Source organism: Apodemus sylvaticus, chromosome 9 (genome assembly GCF_947179515.1).
Source record: "Apodemus sylvaticus chromosome 9, mApoSyl1.1, whole genome shotgun sequence".
In the NCBI taxonomy this organism is placed as follows: domain Eukaryota; kingdom Metazoa; phylum Chordata; class Mammalia; order Rodentia; family Muridae; genus Apodemus; species Apodemus sylvaticus.
Window position 1 is genome coordinate 45,784,741 of NC_067480.1, and position 23,041 is coordinate 45,807,781.

Sequence of the window (23,041 nt, forward strand, 5' to 3'; positions counted from 1 at the left end):
GTATATGCTTAGAACTGGCCCCTCCCTACTCTCACTTTTTCTTTTTGTTTCCGCTCATCACTCTCTACTTGCTCCTGAATGGAATTTAGAAATATAAATGTAAAACGGATTATGCTGTAAGCTTGTTCTTCATAAAGGAACAGCTTTTAATTAAATTAGAAAAAAATACTGCCACAGGCAACACTTAAACTGACAAGGAAAGTGTTCTGTTAATCTTTGAGAGAGGCACTGTACCCTGCACATAATCTAATTAGGTTGAGAAAAGGCCTATTCTGTCCTAGGGGGCTACCAATGTCCTTTTAAATTGAGGACACAGCATTTATATAAAGTCATGTTAATATCAGCCAATACATTTCTAAACAGTAATTTAAAATATTACATGTTATTATTAAGTGATACCTTGCTGTAACTTCCTACTGGATGAGACAAGTTTCATTCCACAGGAGAAATTTCATCCAAGAACAGGCCTTTTGCTCCTCTCCAGTAATTTATTGACTACGAAAGTGTTAAATAATTAGGTCTAAGTTCCCTGGAAAACAACTTCACTAGGGAAATACATGTCAAACCTATATTACAAAGGATAATGTATTTGGATTATGTTTCACTTCTGGGCCCTGGTAGTGAGTGATAACAAGTAACTTTCATATTAAAAATTACATTGCAGTTGAGAACTGAGAAGTAGGTTATTTTGTGAGGTCATGCCCGCCACTCTTTCCTAGCATATCAAAGAATGTCAGAATAGTTTGCTCTTTGTTTCTACTTGATTGATTTCGGCTGTGAGTTTGATGATTTCCTGCCTTCTACTCCTCCTGGGTGAAATAGCTTCTTTTGTTCCAGGGCTTTCAGGTGTGTCATTAAGCTGGTAATGTATGCTCTCTCCATTTTCTTTTTGGAGGCACTCAGGGCTATGAGTTTTCCTCTTAGCACTGCTTTCATTGTGTCCCATAGATTTGGGTATGTTGTGTCTTCATTTTCATTGTGTTCTAAAAAGTCTTTAATTTCTTTCTTTATTTCTTCCTTGACCAAGGTATCATTGAGTAGAATATTGTTCAGTTTCCACGTGTATGAGAACATCATACTAAGTGAAGTAACCCTGACTCAAAAGGTGAATCATGGTATGCACTCACTAATAAGTGGATATTAACCTAGAAAACTGGAATACCCAAAACATAATCCACACATCAAATGAGGTACAAGAAGAAAGGAAGAGTGGCCTCCTGTTCTGGAAAGACTCAGTGAAGCAGTATTCGGCTAAACCAGAGCTGGGAAGTGGGAAGGGGTGGGTGGGAGGACAGGGGGAGAGAAGGGGGCTTGCGGGACTTTCGGGGAGTGGGGGGCTAGAAAAGGGGAAATCATTTGAAATGTAAATAAAAATATATCAAATAAAAAAAAGTGAAAAAAAAAGAATAGTTTGCTCTTTGTTTTTCTTACCTTAAGCTCTTTGCAACTTGTCTCATATTACCTTTGCCCATATTCAACATATTTACTAAGGTAGAAATGCTAAAGACTGTCATATTTATAGATTATAGTAGAAAGTCAGCTATGGATACTAGTGCACAGCCAAGTTGGAGGAAATTTTATGAAGTATTTCTCCTTGTGTGGGAGCAGTTCTTGATTTATTTATTTTCACAGAGAATCACTGGTTTGGTGCTTCAAGAGACCATTATAAAGTCAAATAAAGATACATTTATTGATTAATTGGATTTTATTTAGTTATACATTTCAATTCAAACTATTAGATTTGAGTCAGGGGGAGGGAGTTGCATGCCTCTGAAAAAGGACAACTAATGGGAGTCAGTTCTCTTTTGGGTCCTAGGGACAGAACTCTGGTCATCAGGGCATCAGCACTGACAATAATTTTTCCCACTGAGCCATCCCACTGGCCCCTTCATTCATTCATTCATTGATAGCTAGATGATTTCGTAAGGACAGGCAAATCTGAGGCAACAGTGATCCAGTTTACCCTAGTCTCTCATAGCATGAGGCTTAGACTCTAGCCGCACTAGGAAACACCCTTTCTATTGTGTCTCTGGGCTTTCCCTCAGTGATGACTAAACAAGGCATTAATTCCAAGTAATTCTTTTATCTCTCTTTTTCTTTGGATTTATATCAGCACAACAACACATATTTTCCTGTTTCAAAAATAATATGTTATACCCAGAGGCCGGCTGGGAGCAAGCAGCGTGCTCTAGTGAGTCTGGCCCCGCAGAGCAGGGGATCCAGCCCTGAGGGCTCTGGCAGGAGCCTTCAGGCCTCAGCTTCAGGCTCTGGAACAGCGTGGGTCACAGCACCCCGTCTCCAGGAAGACAGCCAGCTGGCAAGAGGCCAGTTGTACACTCTGAGGTTAGCTGGGAGCAAGCAGCGTGCTCTGGTGAGTCCAGCCCTGCAGAGCGGAGGATCCAGCCCTGAGGCCTCTGGCAGGAGCCTTCAGGCCTCCTCTTCTGGATCCTCTGGATCAGGAACACCCTGGGCCACTGCACCCAGTCTCCAGGCAGTGCAGGAGGTCAGCTGTGCACCAGGAAACCAGCTGCAAAGAGGAATCTTCCACTGGTGAGTCCAGCATTGACAAAAAGACCAACTAACACCTGTGAAAACTAGATAGCAAAAGGCAAGCCTAGGAACATTACTAACAAAAATCAAGGCAATATGACAGCATCTGAACCCAATTCTCCATTAGCAGCATGTCCTGGATACTCCAACACTCCAGAAAAACAAGATTTGGATTTAAAATTACTGGTAATGATGCTGTTACAGGATCATAGGAAGGACATAAATAAATCTATTAAAGAAATTCAGGAGAAAATGGATCAAAAGTTAGAAGCCCTTACAAGGGAAACACAAAAATCATTGAAAGAAATTCTGGAGAATTAAGAAGCCAACAAGGAGGAAACTCAAAAGTCACTTGAAGAAATACAGGAGAACGTTGGTCAACAGGCTAAGGTCATGAAAGTGGAAATACAAAAATCTCTTAAAGAATTACAGGAAAACACAAACAGGCAAGTGAAGGAGCTAAGCAAAGCCATCCAGGATCTAAAATCAGAAGTAGAAACAACTAAGAAAACTCAAAGGGAGACAACTTTGGAGATAGAAAACCTTGAGAAGAAATCAGGGGCCATAGATGCAAATATCAATAAAAAAAAATACAAGAGATAGAAGAAAGGATCTCAGATGCTGAAGAAACCATAGAAACCATGGACTCAACAGTTAAAGAAAATGCAAAATGCAAAAAGCTTGTAACCCAAAACATCCAGGAAATACGGGACACAATGAGAAGAACAAACCTAAGAATAATAGGCATAGATGAGAGTGAAGATTTACAACTTAAAGGGCCAGCAAATATCTTCAATAAAATTATGGAAGAAAACTTCCCTAACCTAAAGAGAGAGATGCCCATGAATATACAAGAAGCCTACAGAACTCCAAACAGACTGGACCAGAACAGAAATATCTCCCCTCACATGATAATCAAAACCCCAAATATACTAAACAAAGAAAGAATATTAAAGGCAGTAAAAGAAAAAGGTCAAGTAACATATAAAGGAAGACCTATCAGAATCACACCAGATATCTTACCAGAGACCATGAAAGCTAGAAGATCCTGGGCAGATCTCATGCAGACTCTAAGAGAACACAAAAGCCAACAGAAACTACTATACCCAGCAAAACTATCAATCACCATAGATGGAGAAACTAAGATATTCCATGACAAAACCAAGCTTACCCAATATCTTTCCACAAACCCAGCCCTACAAACGATAATAGGAGGAAAACACTAATACAAAGAGGGAAACTTCACCCTGGAAAAAGCAAGATAGTAACCTTCTTTCATCAAACCCAAAAGAAGATAACCAGTCAACTTTAAAAAATAGCATCAAAAATGACAGGAAGTAATAATCACTATTCTTTAATATCTCTTAAATCAATGGGCTCAATGCCCCAATAAAAAGACATAGACTAACAGACTGGATATGTAAACAGGACCCTACATTATGCTGCATACAGGAAACACACTTCAGGGTCAAAGACAAACACTACCTTAAAGTAAAAGGCTGGAAGACAATTTTACAAGCAAATGGTCTCAGGAAACAAGCTGGAGTAGCCATTCTAATATCAGATAAAATTGACTTCCAGCCCAAAGTCATCAAAAGAGACTCTGAGGGACACTTCTTGCTGGTCAAAGGAAAAATCACCAAGAAGAACTCACAATCCTGAACATCTATGCTCCTAATGCAAGGGCACCCTCATTCATAAAAGAAACTTTACTAAAGCTCAAAGCATACATTGCACCTAACACAATAATTGTGGGTGACTTCAACACTGCACTTTCCTCAATGGACCGATCAGGAAAACAGAAACTGAACAGAGACACAGTGAAACTAATTGAAGCTTTAGACCAATTAGATTTAACAGATATATATAGAACATTTTATCCTAAAGCAAAAGAATATACCTTTTTCTCAGCACCTCATGGTACCTTCTCCAAAATTGATCATATACAACCCTCAACAAATATAAAAAGATCAAAATAATTCAATGCCTCCTATAATATCACAATGGAGTAAAAGTAGTCTTGAATAGCAACAAAAACAACAGAAAGCCCACATACATGTGGAAACTGAACAATATTCTACTCAACGATACCTTGGTCAAGGAAGAAATAAAGAAAGAAATCAAAGACTTTTTAGAATTTAATGAAAATGAAGACACAACATACCCAAATCTATGGGACACAATGAAAGCAGTGTTAAGAGGAAAACTCATAGCCCTGAGTGCCTCCAAAAAGAAAATGGAGAGAGCATACACTAGTAGTTAATGACACACCTGAAAGCCCTGGAACAAAAAGAAGCTAATTCACCCAGGAGGAGGAGAAGGCAGGAAATCATCTAACTCAGAACTGAAATCAATCAAGTAGAAACAAAGAGAACCATACAAAGAATCAACAAAACCAGAAGCTGGTTCTTTGAGAAAATCAACAAGATGGATAAACCCTTAGCCAGACTAACCAAAGGGCACAGAGACAGTATCCAGATTAACAAAATTAGAAATGAAAAGGGAGATATAACAACAGAAACTGAGAAAATTCAAAAAATCATTAGATCCTACTACAAAAGCCTATACTCAACACAACTGGAGAATTTGGAGGCAATGGCCAGTTTCCTAGACAGATATCACACACCAAAATTAAACCAGGATCAAATAGATCATCTAAACAGTCCCATAACCCCTCAAGAAATAGAAGGGGTCATAGAAAGTCTCCCAACAACAACAGCAACAACAACAACAACAACAACAACAAAAAAAAAAAAAAAAAAAAAAGCATGGGACCAGATGGCTTCAATGCAGAATTCTATCAGACTTTCAGAGAAGACCTAACACCAATACTCTTCAAACTATTCCACAAAATAGAAACAGAAGGAACACTACCCAACTCATTCTATGAAGCCACAATCATGCTGATACCAAAACTACACAAAGATGCAACAAGGAAAGAGAACTTCAGGCCAATTTCCCTTATGAATATTGATGCAAAAATACTTAATAAAATTCTTGCCAACAGAATCCAAGAACACATCAAAACGATCATCCACCATGATCAAGTAGGCTTCATTCCATGGATGCAGGGATGGTTCAATATAAGAAAATCCATCAATGCAATCCACTACATAAACAAACTCAAAGAAAAAAAAACATGATCATTTCATTAGATGCTGAAAAAGCATTTGACAAAATTCAGCATCCTTTCATGGTAAAAGTCTTGGAAAGAACAGGAATTAAAGGTCCATACCTAAACATAGTTAAAGCAATATACAGCAAACTGGTAGCCAACATCAAACTCAATGGAGAGAAGCTTGAAGGAATCCCACTGAAATGAGGGACTAGACAAGGCTGTTCTTTCTCCCTATCTTTTCAATATAGTACTTAAAGTTCTAGCTAGAGCAATTAGACAATATAAGGAGGTCAAAGGGATACCAATTGGAAAGGAAGAAGTAAAATTATCACTATTTGCAGATGACATGGTAGTATACTTAAGTGACCCAAAAAACTCCACCAGAGAACTACAGCTGATAAACAGCTTCAGCAAAGTGGCTGGTTATAAAATCAACTCAAGCAAATCAGTTACCTTCCTATACTCAAAGTATAATCAGGATGAGAAGGAAGTTAGGGAAATGACACCCTTCACAATAGCCACAAACAATATAAAGTATCTTGATGTGACTCTAACCAAATAAGTGAAAGATCTATATGACAAGAACTTCAGGTCTCTGAAGAAGAAAATTGAAGAAGACCTCAGAAAATGGAAAAATCTTCCATGCTCATGGATTGGCAGGATTAATATATTTAAAATGGCCATCTTGCCAAAAGCAATCTACAGATTCAATGCAATCCCCATCAAAATCCCAACTCAGTTCTTCACAGAGTTAGAAAATGCAATTCTCAAATTCATCTGGAATAACAAAAAACCCAGGATAGCTAAAACTATTCTCAACAGTAAAAGAACTTTTGGGGGAATCAGTATTTCAGACCTCAAGCAATACTACAGAGCAATAGTGTTAAAAACTGCATGGTATTGGCACAGTGACAGGCAAATCGACCAATGGAATAGAATTGAAGACCCAGAAATGAATCCACACACCTATGGTCACTTGATCTTTGACAAAGGAGCGGAAAACATCCAGTGGAAAAAGGATAACCTTTTCAACAAATGGTGCTGGTTCAATTGGAGGTCAGCATGCAGAAGAATGCAAATTGACCCATTCTTATCTCCTTGTACTAAAGTCAACTCCAAATCGATCAAGGACCTCCACATAAAACCAGACACTCTAAAGCTAATAGAAAAGAAACTGGGGAAAAACCTTGAGGACATGGGCACAGGAGGAAAGTTCCTGAACAGAACACCAATAGCTTATGCTCTAAGATCAATAATTAACAAATGGGACCCCATAAAATTACAAAGTTTCTATAAGGCAAAGGACATTGTCAAAGGACATATCGGCAACCAACAAATTGGGAAAAGATTTTCAGCAACCCTACATCTGACAGAGGGATAATATCCAATATATACAAAGAACTCAACAAGTTAGACCCCGGGGAAATAACCCTATTAAAAAATGGGGTACAGAGCTAAACAAAGAATTTTCACCTGAAGAAATTCGGATGGCTGAGAAGCAACTTCAAAAATGCTCAACATCATTAGTCATTAGGGAAATGCAAATCAAAGCAACCCTGAGATTTCACCTCACACCAGCCAGAATGGCTAAGGTTAAAAAACTCAGGAGACAGCAGGTGTTGGCAAGGATGTGGAGAAAGAGGAACACTCCTCCACTGCTGGTGGGGTTGTAAGATGATACAACCACTTTGGAAATCAGTCTGGCGGGTCCTCAGAAAAGTGAACATGACACTTTCGGAGGACCCTGCTATACCTCTCCTGGGCATATACCCAAAGGATTCCCTGGCATGCAATAAAGACACATGCTCCATTATGTTCATAGCAGCCTTATTTATAATAGCTAGAAGCTGGAAAGAACCCAGGTGTCTCTCAATGGAGGAATGGATACAGAAAATGTGGTATATTTACACAATGGAATACTACTCAGCAATTAAAAACAATGAATTCATGAAATTTTTAGGCAAATGGTTGGATATGGAAAATATCATCCTAAGTGAGACAACCCAATCACAAAAGAATACACATGGAATGCAATCTCTGATAAGTGGATATTAATTAGCACAGAAGCTCTGAATACCCAAGGCACAATTAGCATAACAAATAACTCCCATGAAGAAGTAAGGAGAGGGTCTGAATCCTGGAAAGGCTTGATCTAGCATTGGAGGGGAGTATCAGGACAGAGAAAAAGGAGAGAGGTGATTGGAGAATGAGTGGAGAGAAGAAAGTTTAAGGGACATATGGGGAGGGGGTGAACTGGGAAAGGGGAAATCATTTGGATTGTAAACAAAGAATATAGAAAATAAAAATATATAATTATAAAAAAGAAAAAAGAAAATATCATCCTGAGTGAGCTAACTGAATCACAAAATGATACACACATTATGCACTCACTGATAAGTGGGTATTAGCCCACAAGTTTGGAATATCCAAGATACAATTCACAGACCATATGAAGCTCTACAAGAAGAAAGTGTGGAAGCTTTAGTGCTCCTTAGAAAAGGAGGCCATTAGTAGGCAAAGTGTGAAGCAGAGACTGAAGGAAAGGCTATCCGGAGACTGCCCCACCTGGGGATCAGTTATAGCTGAGTTATAGTGATACTTCTTATTTAACTTTTTGCGTCTTGAAATCTTTTTGTTCAAACTAATGATGGCAACTATAGCAAATTCTTGATATAAGGATTAATTCTTTAAGTACTCATTTCTGAACTTATATATGATAAGCAATATTAGATAATACTGTATGTTCTATAAAACCTCAATTTGCATTTTATTGTTATAATGAAATTTTTTGTCAATTTAAGAGAAAACTTGACTCAAATAATTTCAGAGGAAAATGTATCACATCACATCAACCAAAAATGAACCAGGGAGTTGAAAGTTCCCAAGAGCAGTTCCTACAGAATTAGGAGCTTTGGGTTTTCTCTCGATTTCTTCTACCATGACATGATTTTGTATTTGGATTTGTCCCCCTAGAAATTGTTAGATGATATTCATAGCTCTGACTGCATATTATCATAGGACATTGTTCAAGGACCAAAGGTGGGAAAGAGGATGAGAGGAAGCGTGAAGGGTTGGATGTATTGCCACTTGTCAACTAGCAAATTAGTCTACTTCAATTCCACAGACACCAACAGTTAACATAAAACTCCAATGAGCCAGAGGTGTTCATTCTATGACTCAAAAGTGATGACCCCCATGACATTCTAAACTGTCTCTCTTAGCTACTATTCCTAGAAAGACAAGAACCTAGGAATGCCAGCTTGTTTGACAGATTGTGTTATAGGAGAGAAATCCTGATATTAAACCAGTACAATTTTTTTTATTAGATTTAAGCTTGACTTATGCTGGGTAGAGATATTTGCCATTGTAAACTACAATCAAATGTGTCTTTTGCTCAAAGACTGTCTCTATCTTTGAGTAGTATTACTACATGATACTTGAATGATAGCTAGAAATGAAAGAACCATGAGCACAGAAGTAAAATGCCATTATGCAGAAAGCATATAAGGTCTTTAAGTCCCTGTTAAATATAATAAAATGTCAAATCTCCCCATTCTACTTAAGTTAAATAGGCTGGAACCTCATTTGTATCCATAATTCAAACCTAAGAACAATAGGAGGTAAGAAGGTACTGGAAGGAGAGGAAGGGGGACAAGCTGAAATTGGGATGTAAGATAAATGATGAATGAATGGAAACAATAATAAAAGAATAATAGGAAAGCTATAGATGACTTTTACTAACCAAAGTTTCACCTTAAGAACCAAGAAAAGACCTAACCTCTGTAACAGCATCCCGTGTTTGTTAGGGCTTGTGGTCGACAAATATATAAATGAAGTGATTTAGAAAGAAGACTATTTTGGTCCATGGTTTCATAACTTTCCAACCATGATAAGCTGGCTGCATTGTTTTGTATCATGACGATGCAGAACACTATACCAGAGAAGGTCTCGAATATAGATTGTGGTGAAACAGAACTGTTCACCTCATACTGGCCAGGAAGCAGAAGAGACAGATAGGAAGAAGGCAAGGCAAAATCTCAGCTCATGAATCCATATTCCACAAGGAGGACCTACAACTTCTTAAGTTCTTCCACCTCCGCAGACACAGCCGCCAGCTGGGGGATTAAACATCAATACATAGACCCTTGAAGGATATTTTAGATTCAAACTATAATAATGCCTGAAAACAAATGTAATTTTCCTATTATTTTTTAAATTAGAAGTTATGCCTAGTGGAAAAGCAATCTATCACTGTTATGTATGCCACACTCTTTATTTTGAGAGAGCCTTTTCTAAATTACTCAGGCAAGCCTTTGATTCACTCTGTATGTACCACGGGACACCCATCAATATGGAATCTTGTTTCCACCTCTGAGCAGCCCGTGTTAGAGGGCGATACCATAAGGCTTGGATCAGACACCATTAAGGCCCCTGCTGTTTGTGGGAACAGACAAGGCAGATTCTTCATTTGTTTGTTTGCTTGCTTGCTTTTTTTGTTTTTCGAGACAAGGTTTCTCTGTGTAGCTCTGGCTGTCTTAGAACTCATTCCGTAGAGCAGGCTGGCCTCTAACTCAGAAATCTCCTTGCCTCTGCCTCCTAAATGCTGAGATTTTTTTTAAATCTTTTTTTTTAAGTTATATTCGATATATTTTCTATTTACATTTCAAATGATTTCCCCTTTTCTGGTTCCCCACTCCCCGAAAGTCATATAAGCCCCCTTCACTCCTCTGTTCTCCCACCCATCCCTTCCCACTTGCCTGTTCTGGTTTTGCCCTATACTGCTACACTGGGTCTTTCCAGAACTAGGGGCTACTCCTCCGTTCTACTTGTACCTCATTTGAAGTATGGATTATGTTTTGCATATTCCAGTTTTCCAAGCTAATATCCACTTATTAGTAAGTGCATACCATGATTGATCTTTTGAGACTGGGTTACCTCACTTAGTATGATGTTCTCCAGCTCCATCCATTTGCCTAAGAATTTCATGAATTCATTGTTTCTAATGGCTGAATAGTACTCCATTGTGTAGATATACCATATTTTTTGCATCCATTCTTCTGTTGAGGGATACCTGTGTTCTTTCCAGCTTCTGGCTATTATAAATGGGGCTGCTATGAACATAGTGGAGCATATATCCTTATTACATGCTGGGGAATCCTCTGGGTATATGCCCAGGAGTGGTATAGCAGGATCTTTCGGAAGTGACATGCCAAGTTTTCTGAGGGACTGCCAGACTGATTTCCAGAGTGGTTGTACTAATTTGCAACCCCAAAAGCAGTGGAGGAGTGTTCCTCTTTCTCCACATCCTTGCCAACATCTGCTGTCTCCTGAGTTTTTAATCTCTGCCATTTTGACTGGTGTAAGGTGAAACCTCAGGGTTGCTTTGATTTGCATTTCCCTGATGACTAGTGAAGTTGAGCATTTTTTAAGATGTTTCTCCGCCATCCGAAGTTCTTCAGGTGAGAATTCTTTGTTTAACTCTGTACCCCATTTTTAATAGGGCTATTTGGTTTTCTGGGGACTAACTTCTTGAGTTCTTTGTATATACTGGATATTAGCCCTCTATCTGATGTAGGGTTGGTGAAGATCTTTTCCCAATTTGTTGGTTGCTGATTTGTCCTTTTGACGGTGTCTCTTGCTTTACAGAAACTTTGTAATTTTATGAGGTCCTATTTGTCAATTCTTGATCTTAGAGCCTAAGCTATTGGTGTTCTGTTCAGGAACTTTCCCCCTGTACCGATGTCCTCAAAGGTCTTCCCCAGTTTCTTTTCTATTAGCTTCAGAGTGTCTGGCTTTATATGGAGGTCCTTGATCCATTTGGAGTTGTACTTAGTATGAGGAGACAAGGATGGATCAATTCGCATTCTTCTGCATGCTGACCTCCAGTTGAACCAGCACCATTTGTTGAAAAGGCTATCTTTTTTTCCATTGGATGTTTTCAGCCCCTTTGTCCAGGATCAAGTGGCTATAGGTGTGTGGGTTCATTTCTGGATCTTCAATCCTGTTCCATTGATCCGCCTGCCAGTCACTGTACCAATACCATGCAGTTTTTAACACTATTACTCGGTAATATTGCTTGAGGTCAGGGATACTGATTCCCCCAGAATTTCTTTTGTTGTTGAGAATAGTTTTAGCTATCCTGGATTTTTTGTTATTCCAGATGAATTTGAGAATGGCTCTTTCTAACTCTATGAAGAATTGAGTTGGGATTTTGATGGGTATTGCATTGAATCTGTATATTGCTTTTGGCAAAATGGCCATTTTAACTATATTAATCCTACCGATCCATGAGCGTGGGAGGTTTTTGCATTTTTTGAGGTCGTCCTCTAGTTCCTTCTTAAGAGTCTTGAAGTTCTTGTCATATAGATCTTTCACATGTTTGGTAAGAGTCACCCTAAGGTACTTTATACTGTTTGTGGCTATTGTGAACGGTGTCATTTCCCTAATTTCTTTCTCAGCCTGCTTATCCTTTGAGTATAGGAAGGCCACTGATTTGCTTGACTTGATTTTATAACCTGCCACTTTGCTGAAGTTGTTTATCAGTTGTAGGATTTCTCTAGTGGAGTTTTTTGGGTCACTTAGGTAGACTATCATATCATCTGCAAATAATGATAGTTTGACTTCTTCCTTTCCAATTTGTATCCCTTTGACCTCCTTATGTTGTCTAATTGCCTGAGCTAGTACCTCAAGTACAATATTGAAAAGATAAAAAGAAAGTGGGCAGCCCTGTCTAGTCCCTGATTTTAGTGGGATTGCTTCAAGTTTCTCTCCATTTAGTTTGATGTTGGCTACCAGTTTGCTGTATATTGCTTTTACTATGTTTAGGTATGGACCTTGAATTCCTGTTCTTTCCAAGACTTTAAGCATGAAAGGATGCTGAATTTTGTCAAATGCTTTTTCAGCATCCAATGAAATGACCATGTGGGTTTTTTCTTTGAGTTTGTTTATGTAGTGGATTACATTGATGGATTTCTGTATATTGAACCAACCCTGCATCCCTGGGATAAAGCCTACTTGATCATGGTGGATGATTGTTTTTATGTGTTCTTGGATTCGGTTGGCAAGAATTTTATTGAGTATTTTTGCATCGATGTTCATAAGGGAAATTGGTCTGAAGTTCTCTTTCTTTGTTGGATCTTTGTATGGTTTTGGTATCATCATAATTGTGGCTTCATAAAAGGAATTGGGTAGTGTTCCTTCTGTTTCTATTTTGTGGAATAGCTTGAAGAGTATTGGTATTAGGTCTTCTTTGAAGGTCTGATAGAATTCTGCACTGAAGCCATCGGGGCCTGTGCTTTTTTTGGTTGGAAGGCTTTCTATGACCCCTTCTATTTCTTTAGGGGTTATGGGACTGTTTAGATGATCTATTTGGTCCTGATTTAATTTTGGTATTTGGTATCTGTCTAGGAAATTGTCCATTTCCTCCAGGTTCTCCAGTTATGTTGAGTATAGGCTTTTGTAGTAGGATCTGATGATTTTTTGAATTTCCTCAGTTTCTGTTGTTATATCCCTCTTTTCATTTCTAGTTTTGTTAATTTGGATACTTTCTCTCTGCCCTTTGTTCAGTCTGGCTAAGGGTCTATCTATCTTGTTGATTTTCTAAAAAAAAACAGCTTCTGGATTCATTGATTCTTTGTAAGGTTCTCTTTGTTTCCACTTGACTGATTTCAGCCCTGAATTTGATGATTTCCTGTCTTCTACTCCTCCTGGGTGAATTGGCTTCCTTTTGTTCCAGGGCTTTCAGGTGTGTCCTTAAGGTGCTAATGTATGCACTCTCCATTTTCTTTTTGGAGGCACTCAGTGCTATGAGTTTTCCTCTTAGCACTGCTTTCATTGTGTCCCAAAGATTTGGGTATGTTGTGCCTTTATTTTCATTAAATTCTAAAAAGTCTCTGATTTCTTTCTTTATTTCTTCTTTGGCCAAAGTATCATTGAGTAGATTATTGTTCAGCCTCCATGTGTATGTGGGCCTTCTGTCCATTTTTGTGATCTGATAGGAAGCATGGAATTAGTTCGATCTTTTTATATTTGTTGAGGACTGTCTTGTGACCAATTATATGGTCGATTTTGGAGAAGGTACCATGAGGTGCTGAGAAAAAGGTATATTCTTTTGTTTTAGGGTGGAATGCTCTATAAATATCAGTCAAGTCCAATTGGTCCAAAGCTTCAATTAGTTTTTATTGTGTCCCTGTTTAGTTTCTGTTTTCCTGATCGGTCCATTGAGAAGAGTGGAGTGTTGAAGTCACCCACAATAATTGTGTTGGGTGAAAATGTGTGCTTTGAGCTTTAGTAAAGTTTCTTTTATGAATGAGAGTGCCCTTGCATTTGGCGCATAGATGTTCAGAATTGAAAGTTCTTCTTGGTGGATTTTTCCTTTAACCAGCAAGAAGTGCCCTTCTGTATCTCTTTTGATGACTTTAGGTTGAAAATCAATTTTAGCTGATATTAGAATGGCTACTCCGGCTCGTTTCCTGAGACCATTGGCTTGTAAAATTGTCTTCCAGCCTTTTACTCTAAGGTGGTTTTTGTCTTTGACAATGAGGTGTGTTTCCTGTATGCAGCAAAATGTAGGATCTTGTTTCCTTATCCAGTCTGTTAGTCTATGTCTTTTTATTGGGGAGTTGAGTCCATTGACATTAAGAGATATTAAGGAGTAGTGATTATTACTTCCTGTCATTTTCGATCTTATTTTTATATTTGAGTGGTTATCTTCTTTTGGGTTTGATAAAGAAGGTAACTATCTTACTTTTTCCAGGGTGTAGTTTCCCTCCTTGGATTGGAGTTTTCCTCCTATTATTCTTTGTAGAGCTGGGTTTGTGGAGATTAAAGGCATGAGTTCCAGTTATAGTGGATAGCCCTGGTAGTGTATTTTGATGCTAATTCCACTCCTGGGAGGGGCTTCAGATGAGGAGTTAATCACCTATACAGGAGTAGGTGAACCTTCTCCCCACCTTAACTTTTCAAATATAGGCTAGAGCTGATAATTGAGCAAAAAGAGGGAAGGTGGAGCTGAAAAGTTTTGACAGGGAGAAGAAAGAGGGGGAGGATCCAGGATGGAAGGAGGAGAGAGGATTGACAGAGGAAATGGAAGGAGAATGGATAGAAGCATGTGGCTTGCAGGAACCGCAAGTTATATGGGATCTCATAGACGGGAATAGAGTACTATAGTGGTAGATCTGCCCAATCTAGGCATATAGCTTGTATTCATAGTGATTATATGTATGTATATATATGCATACGTATATATACATAAATATATACACATATATACAGACATATGTATATATTCATTAAGAAATTTAGTTTATATATAAGCATATACATATATGTATATATATGTATATATATGAAATTACAAATATTAAGATTACAAATTAAAACACTATCTTCTACAAAAAAGGTCCTCTCTCCTGCTGTTAAAAGTGTCACTCATATGAAAATATTTCACCTGTATTTTTAATTAAATGGTTTCCCTAAAGTAAGATAAATGTACATGTTCTCCATTCCATCCTCTCTCATACTTCTGATTACCTGCAAATCAATAATAAAGGAAATTAGTTATTTTGCATACAGTTTTGACATAGTAAAGTTTGATATAATTGTAAAAGTTTATGAGATATATTAGTAGTCTAAATGAATGTTTATTAACTTTTGTGTGCAATTATATACTTTTTCTGTCATCAAAACAGTTGTGAATAATATAGAATATATGTTTTATGATAAATAAAACCATCTGTTTGCAGTGCTGTCAAAGATGGGAAGAGCTAACTTGGAAGAGAAACAAAATAAGACCAAGCAGTAATCAAGTCTATTTGCACTATAAAGTTGCAAATGCAAGCATACAAGCTATTTGATTTTATGTTCTTTTCAGCTATAATCTGCTGTGATCACCTTCTAGCTAATACAATTGTGCTTGTATTTGCAGATATGTGTATATATATATATATATATATATATATATATATATATATATATATATATATAATGGATTCCTCTAAGTTTGAGCTTAAACTGAATTTTTAAGACCTAGTTAGGAGCCAAGCAAACATGAGAGAGTTTTCAAATGAATATTTATCCTGGGATATGATACTGATATCAGCCAAAACAGAGGATCACAGGAGGGAGAACATTTCTACAAGTAGGAAGTCTTTAGGAAAGCTGGTGTGAGGCATACAGGATGTCATTAGTGAAATGAAAGTCTTAGTATGATTCAATATGATTCCAGTAATAGATGGAATTTGATCCAGTAAGTCCTAAGGATAGAAGGTTACAGTTGAAAGTAGCCCTTTGCCTTTGAGTTACTCATCTGGGAGGGTATAATTTAGGTTAACAACAAAGCCTTGGGTGAAAAATGGGAAGGGGCACATGTCAAACACAATTTTAAAATGTGAGGAAAGTAGATAACTGTAATGCATAGATATAGTTTGTCATATAATGGCCAAATTAAGTGTCTACGATTAAATGTCTAAAGAACAAGTTTTTACTGTAGTAAATGATCAGAGGAAAAATGTGATGAGAAAGAGAGAGAAATGGAACATGATATATTAAGGTGCAGTTTCCTATTTCAGACTGCCAAGACAAACTCAGACAGGTACCAGGTATGGGAGGCACCAGCATCCTCAGTGTGTGATGGAAGACTTACTTAGCAATCTCTTCCATGCCTGTCTCCAGAATAGTTGTTGACACTTCCTATCCCAACTTAAATATATACAGATTTTAGATTGGACAGATACATGGAAATGGGCCTCTTGTAAGTTTATGAATGCTATAGGAAAGAAGGAATGAAAGTCAAGCACTGAGTGTAGGAAGCTGTGAGCCTGCATCCTATGGGCACCAGAACTTCAGATGTTCTTGGGTAGGGAAGGAAATGTGAGACATTGCATGCTTCCTGCATCCTTCAGCTTGCCCAGGGCTCACATGAAGTCCTCTCTATCATAGCTGCTTTGTTGTAGCTGGTTGCAAACTCATGAAGCAGTAAGATTTATGACAAAAGTTTAGTAAAACTGAGTCTATTCCTGACTGCTGTGATCATCTTGTTGCTTCCACAATGCATCCAGTCCTTAGAATATGCTCTCCTAGTGGGGAGAGCACATCTTTGTTTTGGAGGGCTTAAAATCCCTGGTTACATACTATTATCAAGCTATCATTTTTGACAGCAGGATTTGGACGTGTTTTTCTTTTTTTAAATTAGGTCAAAAATGTTGATAGCAGTGTAGTCAATTAGATCTTAGATGAGTTGAGGGGAGTAGTGAATCTAATCAAAACACAATTTATGAAATTCTCAAATAAACAATAAAGTTATCATTATAGAAATAATAAGAAAAAAGAAAATTTCTCCTGAGTGGCTATTATCCGGTATGGAAACAGTAAATGATACACTAGTCACTAGTTACACTAGTGACAACACTCAGGTGTTGACCTGAGTTGCAACTAAGTTAACCTTCAAGAGAAAGGATGCAGCCTCTGTGTTCCTGCCATCACTAACATCATGGATGTGTGCTTGGTATGTGTGCACCACAATCCAAGTGAGCGTTACAGTCAGTATTGACTGAGCACCACTGAAATCTATTCTATTTCTCTTGTTGCTCATTGTATTACCCTTAATTATGTTTCCTCTGATATATTTCATATATTTCCTTTGACATATATTTCCTTATAGCTAGTTCCTTCTTGTCTAAATAAAGGAGATGACCAATGTCTTATTTGAATATCTTATCCCTAGAAAGAAATCTACTCACCCCTGACTTCCATGTCTACATCTAAGTGGACTGTAATATAGCAACATCATATTTTCAACTACATCTGATATATTCTGAAATATATGTTCAATGAAAGACTAAATTTTGTCTACCTCTGTCTGATAAAACAGAATTACTCTTGCAGCCATTAGTATAAGATGAGAGAGAAAGTCATGGTAACAAAAATAGGTAGTTAAGGAGCTGGGATACCATTGAATATGAGCTATGGATGTCTTCTGTATCACAGTGTGCATGATACCAAATCTTACCATATGATGGATTGTTATTTTACATACCTTCCAATAATTTTAAAATATGCCTTAATCGGTTTTTTATTCAATATATTTTTTATTTACATTTCAAATGATTTCCCCTTTTCTGCCCCCCCCACTCACCAAAAGTCACATAAACCCCCTTCCATCCCCCCTGTTCTCCCACCCACCTCTTCCCACTTCCCTGGTCTGGTTTTGCCCTATACTGCTACACTGAGTCTTTCCAGAACAAGGGGCCACTCCTCCGCTCTTCTTGTACCTCATTTGATGTGTGAATTATGTTTTGGGTATTCCAGTTTTCCAGGCTAATATCCACTTATTAGTGACTGCATACCATGACTGATCTTTTGAGACTGAGTTACCTCACTTAGTATGATATTCTCCAGCTTCATCCATTTGCCTAAGAATTTCATGAAGTGATTGTTTCTAATGGCTGAATAGTACTCCATTGTGTATATATACCACATTTTTTGCATCCATTCTTCTGCTGAGGGATACCTGGGTCCTTTCCAGCTTCTGGCTATTATAAATAGGGCTGCTATGAGCATATATCCTTATTACTTGCTGGGGAATCCTCTGGGTATATGCCCAGGAGTGGTATAGCAGGATCTTTCGGAAGTGAGGTGCCCAGTTTTCTGAGGAACCGCCAGACTGATTTCCAGAGTGGTTGTACCAATTTGCAACCCCACCAGCAGTGGATGAGTGTTCCTCTTTCTTCACATCCTTGCCAACACCTGCTGTCTCCTGAGTTTTTAATCTCTGCCATTCTGACTGGTGTAAGGTGAAATCTCAGGGTTGTTTTGATTTGCATTTCCCTGATGACTAATGAAGTTGAGCATTTTTTAAGATGTTTCTCCACCATCTGAAGTTCTTCAGGTGAGAATTCTTTGTTTAACTCTGTACCCCATTTTTAATACGGTTATTTGGTTTTCTGCGGTCTAACTTCTTGAGTTCTTTGTATATATTGGATATTAGCCCTCTATCTGATGTAGGGTTGGTGAATATCTTTTCCCAATTTGTTGGTTGCTGATTTGTCCTTTTGATGGTGTCCTTTGCTTTACAGAAACTTTGTAATTTTATGAGGTCCCATTTGTCAATTCTTGATCTTAGAGCATATGCTATTGGTGTTCTGTTCAGGAAATTTCCCCCTGTACGGATAGCCTCAAGGGTCTTCCCCAGTTTCTCCTCTATTAGCTTCAGAGTGTCTGGCTTTATGTGGAGGTCCTTGATCCATTTGGAGTTGAACTTAGTACAAGGAGACTTCAATTCACATTCTTCTGCATGAAGAAAGAAATAGAAGAAGACCTCAAAAAATGGAAAAACCACCCATGCTCATGGATCGGCAGGATTAATATAATTAAAATGGCCATTTTGACAAAAAGCAATATACATATTCAATGCAATACCCATCAAAATCCCAACTCAATTCTTTATAGAGTTAGAAAGAGCAATTCTCAAATTCATCTGGAATAACAAAAAACCCAGGATAGCTAAAACTGTTCTCAACAACAAAAGAAATTCTGGGGGAATCAGTATCCCTGACCTCAAGCAATACTACAAAGCAATAGTGTTAAAAACTGCATGGTATTGGTACAGTGACCGGCAGGCGGATCAATGGAACAGGATTGAAGATCCAGAAATGAACCCACACACCTATGGCCACTTGATCCTGGACAAAGGGGCTGAAAACATCCAATGGAAAAAAGATAGCCTTTTCAACAAATGGTGCTGGTTCAACTGGAGGTCAGCATGCCTTAATCATTTGTAATAGTTTCTTTGGTTGAAAATAAATTCCTTTATCATATAATATATCTTGATTATTGTTTCCCTCCCTCTACTCTTCTTAGGTCACCCCCACCTCTCCTCCCCTCTGGATCCACTCTCTTTCAGTTGCTCATTAGAAGACTTCTAAGAGATAAAACAAAATATTTATGACAAAATAAAATATAATAGGATAAAACAAAACCTATCATATGGAAGTTGAGCATGTAAACTTAGCAGGAGGAGAAAAAAAAGAGCAGGCACAATAGTCAGAGACCCACTTGTTTTCACAGTCAGGAGTCCCATAGAAATACTAAGTTAAAATATGTAATATATACACAGAGGAGCTGGTGCAGGCCCACGAAGGCTTTGTACTTCCTGGTTCAGTGAGCTCATATGTGCCCAGCTTAGCTGACTCACAAGGTCTTCTTCTTTTGGTCTCCTCAAGCCCTTCTGGCTCTTACAATCTTTCCTCCTCCTCTTCCTCCATGGGATTCTATGAACTCTGATGGAAACCTCCTATGTTCTCTCTCTCTCTCTCTCTCTCTCTCTCTCTCTCTCTCTCTCTCTCTCTCTCTCTCTCTCTCTCTCTCTCTCTCTCGTTTTTGGTTTGGTTTGGTTACCCATCTTATACTAATGGATACAAGAGGAATTCTGTTTGACCAATTTACTCATTTCTTCTATCATATCTTTAAAGCCCAAGATATCCCATCCATTTCTTTTATTCTCCTGCCTCTGTAGTTCCTGCTTAATTTTCTATTTTTTTCATTTTTAGAATTGCCTTAGTTTGTGTTTTCTTTAGTAATTCTATTTCCAATTTCAGGTCTACAACAGTTTTTTATTTCCTTACACTGTTTGTTTGTGTTATCCTGGACTTTTAAAAGAAATTTATTCACTTCCTCTTTAAGGGTCTCTCATAGTCACAAAGGTTGTTTTAGGGTCTTTTCCTTATGCTTCCATTATGTTGGAATATTCAGAACCCGTGGACCTCTACTGGAGAGGCCCTGCTATTGCTGAATTGTTTTATACTGGCATCTTCTCATCTGGGTTTGGTATATTTATGGGTGCAGGTGATGATTTCTGGTTTGTCACTGTTGAATATGTGTTTCGTCCCTTGGTTTCTCTTTCCTCATTAAAGGTCCAGACAGCATGATGGCTGTGCTTGTCCTGTTTTACTGGGCTGCTCATATGAGCAGAGAATGTCTGCCTGGGTAACTAGAGTGAGCTGGGGGAAGGAAGGCTGTAGAAGAAGGTCTTTGTGATCTGTTAGGGATGGGGTCAAAAGGAAAGGGAGACTACCTCAGGTTCCCTGCTACAGAGCTTGGGATAAGAGTGGGGTGGGGTATAGCATCTCAGGAACAGTTGAACAAGTATGGGCTTGCCTTCAGCTAATTTGTTGCCCTGGGGGGAGGAGCAGCCCTTGGGTTTGCAGTGGGTGCCTGCTGAAGTTGGGGTCTGGGACAAAGCAACAAACAGGGGGAAGGACATTAGAGGGGATTGCCTGTGAGATCCATAGGAAATGTTGGCTGTGGGAAAAAAGGGCTGCAGCCAATTTACTGTCTTAGTTCTACAGATAGAAGTGTCTGGGAGAAGGTCTGCAGGCAGCCTACCTGGTTTTCTGGTACTTGGGCTCTGTGTCCTACTTTCTACTCTGTAGCCTTCTCTGCAGAAGATTCTGAAGGCATGTTTGACCTACACAGCCTTACTAACTTATCAGTGAATTAGACACATGATGGCTTGACATTTCACCTCAAAAGTAAAAAAGATGAACAAGAATTTCACCAGGCTTTATATCATTTATTATTGTTGTTGTTATTGTTATTATTATTATTAGTAGTAGTAGTAGTTCATTTATTCAATGACATCTTGGTGTTATTTCATACATACTGAGTTGACATTAAACAGTAAAGAAAATAAAAACAAACAGCAATGGCTTTCAATATAATAAAATGTTTCTGGAACAAAAATTCCATTCATGAACAATTCTAAAATGATTCTAAGTCTTGATTTATAAATGGTTTAAATGAAGTGTATCATGCATCCTTGAAAACCTGTTGATATGGTATTAGACAATGATGTGCATAAGAAGACCCTGGGACCTCTTGTGCTAAAAAGGAAGTAATCAAAAGTGGATAGAAATGAGAGTATATAAAAAAGACAAAGGAAAATGCTGTGGTAGCTCACAGTGATAAAAACTGGATGAACTGAACATGTATCAATCCCATAACTCTATTATGGGATTATAATGACAAGAAGAATACAATAAATAACCATCTGGTTAATTCAATTACATAAATGGTTAGTATTCAAGGTATCCTTTGGCCCACCCAGTTCTTGACTACTTCTTGCTTGTAGTCCTCAAGAATAAATATAGAATGTATTGAGGATGCAATATACCAGGAGAGAAAAGAACTGTAGAAAATATCCCAGTTGAGGCTGTAAGATGGTACAAGCACTTTGGAAATCAGTCTGGCAGTTCCTCAGAAAACTGGACATGACACTTCCAGAGGACCCTGCTATACCTCTCCTGGGCATATACCCAAAGGATTCCCCAGCATTCAATAAAGACACATGCTCCATTATGTTCATAGCAGTCTTATTTATAATAGCCAGAAGCTGGAAAGAACCCAGATGCCCCTCAAAGGAGGAATGGATACAGAAAATGTGGTATATTTACACAATGGAATACTACTCAGCAATTAGAAACAATGAATTCACAAAATTTTTAGGCAAACGGTTTGATCTGGAAAATATCATCCTAAGTGAGGTAACCCAGTCACAAAAGAATACACATGGAATGCAATCTCTGATAAGTGGATATTAATTAGCCCAGAAGCCCTGAATACCCAAGGCACAAATCGTATAACAAATGACTCCCATGAAGAAGTATGGAGAAGGTCCTGATCCTGGAAAGGATTGATCTAACATTGGAGGGGAATATAAAGACAGAGAAAAAAAGGAGGGAGGTCATTGGAGAATGGATGGAGAGAAGAAGGTTTATGGGACATATGGGGAGGGAGGATCCGGGAAAGGGGAAATCATTTGGAATGTAAACAAAGAATATAGAAAATAAAAATATTTATTAAAAAAGAAAATATCCCAGTTGATATGGTATTAGATCATATGGTATTATGCATGCCCAGTTAGGAATTGCAACAGTAAGGAAGGAAATGATTGGACCCAAAATAATCTGTTTCTGTGGGAGATAGTCTACAGTTAAAAGCAATATTCAGGCTATCTAATTAATTTAAATGCTTTATTTTCAAAAAGGAAAGACAAGTGTTTAAGGAGTAGGTCACTCTAATATTCAATGCTATATTTTATACATAAAAAATCTCTGATGAAAGTAAAAAAGAAAGATGGCATTATTTCCACTTCTATGTTCCTGTAGAAAGAACCATTTCTTGCTCAGGACCACTGTTGCTTTCAGGTCCTCTTTTGAAGTCCTGTTAAAGAAAAGTAAGCCTATCTCTAGATAGAAAAACTTAGGACATCTAACTTAGAAATCTGTGTAATTCTTATACTTCTTTTAAAATAGTGACCTTCATTCTATCTATGAGGTCACTCTTGATACTCCAGCTGTTCTGATGTACTGCCTCTCA